Source organism: Hakea prostrata, chromosome 9 (genome assembly GCF_041222555.1).
Source record: "Hakea prostrata isolate BN-2017 chromosome 9, UWA_Hpros_2, whole genome shotgun sequence".
In the NCBI taxonomy this organism is placed as follows: Eukaryota; Viridiplantae; Streptophyta; class Magnoliopsida; order Proteales; family Proteaceae; genus Hakea; species Hakea prostrata.
In genome coordinates, this window is record NC_142608.1 from 35,753,446 (window position 1) to 35,756,488 (window position 3,043).

A 3,043-nucleotide genomic window follows, 5' to 3' on the forward strand; every position below is an offset into this window, starting at 1 on the left:
TTGTGAGGCTGGTGTCATGTAGATTGAACATGTTTGGTTGTATGTGGGTTTCATAGTAATGGTTGAATCCATAAGGGCCGTGTGATAATAACAATACACCATTAACCGAACTGTGTCGAGTATGTTTCCAAAGCGATGGTTGAATCCATATGGGGCAAATGGTCATTCAGTAGGGTTAAAGAGAGGGGACTAGCCCCAGAGTAGTGAACAAATTTGTGAGGGGTTGGTTCATAATATTAACATGTTTTGGGTGGCATGTAGGGCATCATTTACTCATGCATTTGATTTGCTTCTGTGTTCCCCCTCACGAGTTCAGTGAAACTCATGCGTGAAGAACTCTTGCTTTAGATAGTGACACAGGTGTAAAGCCCTCGGAAGAGCTAGAGGCTAGCACTAGTGAGGCTGATGGCAGAGGATAGATCAAGGGAGATGTAGTGGCCTTACATGATGCCCTCTGCAAGTGCTATGCCTATCCTTATGGACCATAAGCTTGTGGTTATGGTATTATACTTATAATTAGAATTCTTTTTTTTTTTGGTTTGCCAACCCCGGTTTCCAAGGCTTTGCCCTACTAATCCGGTGTTCGACCCAGGTCGCACACCTGGCTGTGGTGGGTGAGTCTCCTAGTGGGGATTTTTTACATCTACAAGATTTCGATACCAGAACTTTGCTTAAGCGGACCAAACTGCTTACCACTTGGACCAACCCCCGTTGGTTTATAATTAGAATTGTTTACGATGATTTTACACGATAATTGACTTCCTTTTTGTACTCTGGATTATATGATATGGGTTGTTATATGATTATGATACTACATCAAGTATCCAAAGGGATGAACCAACCTAATTGTTTGGGTGTGATGGAAAGATTCTATATAAGGTAAGATTTACTTCTCATATGGCCGATTCATTTTAGAACACATGTCATGTGGTACAAACCAAGACCAAACCAAAAGTAAAAATATGAGCTCAAAAATCATATCATTTTTTTTTGGCAGTGTGATATCGATTTCTAGTCAAGCAACCTAATTACCTAAAATCGTGTGATGCACTCCTAGTCATTGAACACAAAAATGGAAATTATATGAAGCCCTCACCACCTTGTCTCATTAGATGGTTTCTTATGAACCTCAATTATTGGGACTATATTTAAAAGAGATCCTTCTCTATAGAGTATCTAAGTTGATACGTTTTAATATGATTTACATTTGACAATAAGAAACTAAAACTAATTCAGATATGAATCAATTAAAAGTAAAGTTGATTAGTATTCCATCTAATTCAACATTAATTGCATGACAAGTTTCAATGCAATTAAAGATGGTTTTCTTTGCCAACGCAGAGCTGTTCTAGTGGTTGAAACCAATACTTCTAGTGAAGAGGTCGTAGGTTTGACTCTTGTTGAGGCAATGAAATTTGCATCTCTAAACACATGATGCATTCAACACTCGGTCTTCAAACCTTAACCATCTTGTGATCTCCATTAACAAACTTGAGGTATCTGCAACTCTTTTCCTCCTAAGGAACCAACAAATTGACTGCTTTAAGGGAATCAAACTCAATCACATATTAAAATCATCTATCTCTTTCAGTCTGTACTTATTCTATATAATGTATAATTATTCTAAAAGTCATTTTACTTACTTTATACATTTTTAGTGTAAAGATAATTTATTTTTCAAAGATGATGTAACCCATGTTGCTTATTGTGCATAGTGTTGTTGATTAATTCCATTTATGAATGGATTAGGTTTCTTTTTAGTGAAAAATGACAAATGTTCAAAAGAAAAATAGAATCAAAATTGAAAAGAATCAGATTCTTTTACCTTTTAGCATAGAGGATGAGCATATCCTAACACCTCTCCACCATACATTCAATAGGGGGATTCCGCTAGCTAGGTTGATTCACCCTCTAAATATATGGTGATAAGGAGTTATGATAGGGTTATGTTCTACTCTCAGGAGTAGAGGAACTAAATCCGAAAAGGAAAGAAGATTACGAAATTAATATCATATGATTTTTCTCTAGCGTGGTATATGGTTCTAGGTATGTCTTTCTACATCAGCTGAAAGCTAGGGTTTAAGGGGTAGCCATGATGCAATGGTCGGTGGTCTAGAATTTTAACCTAAAGTCAAACCATTGAAACAATCTCTCAGCAAAAATGTTGGGGTAAGGTTGCATAAAAAAATTGCCTCTTTGAACTCTATTTGTGCATAAATTTTTGCATCTGACTCACCCTCTTTATACAATGGGTTTCTAAACAGGGTTAGCAACTCAGTTGCTGCCTTGGATAGAGGGCACCATCTTTGTTGTGTGAGATGGTTTGACCATTTTCAATCCTTAGATCCAGGAGTTGTGTAGCTCGAATGCCTCAATTGTAGCACAGTCTCTCTAAAAAAATATGTTTTTGCACCTTATGGATATCGATATCATATCGATTGCATGATATAGACAAGGGGGCAATAAGATCCAAGAGACCAAGACATCATTGTTAAAGGGACATTAAGGGCAAATTTGCTTTATTTATTTATTTATTTTTTGGGTAAAAATTTGAAAATTGTCATTATAAAAAACTATCAACTATAGGAGACGTGGAAAATAACAAAGAAGAGTTCGCAATAAACATTGGTGGTACACTCCACTAAAAGCAAGTCAAGTAAAATATACGATGCTTATTGATACCAAATTTGATATTGTATAAATTCTCGTATCAAGAATGTCCATCTGATATTGTGTATAAAACCATGATATGATACCAATTTGACTATAAATAGTAACTTTTAATTAAATACTCGACTTGGAATCCATTTTGACACCATTGGGGTTATTCATGTTCTTGACTTCATAGATTCCATTTTAACAGCATTAGGGTTCTTCAAGTTGCTTGTATTTTTTAGGGGTTACGAAAGAGATGTTGACTTTAGCAAATTTTTTGCACATTTATTTCAGATCAACGGTCCATACAGTACCCCTATGGAGTAAGCGGTTAAGAACAATAATTTAGGTGTTAGTTGAGGTTAGTTTGGTAATTTGATTTCTGAAC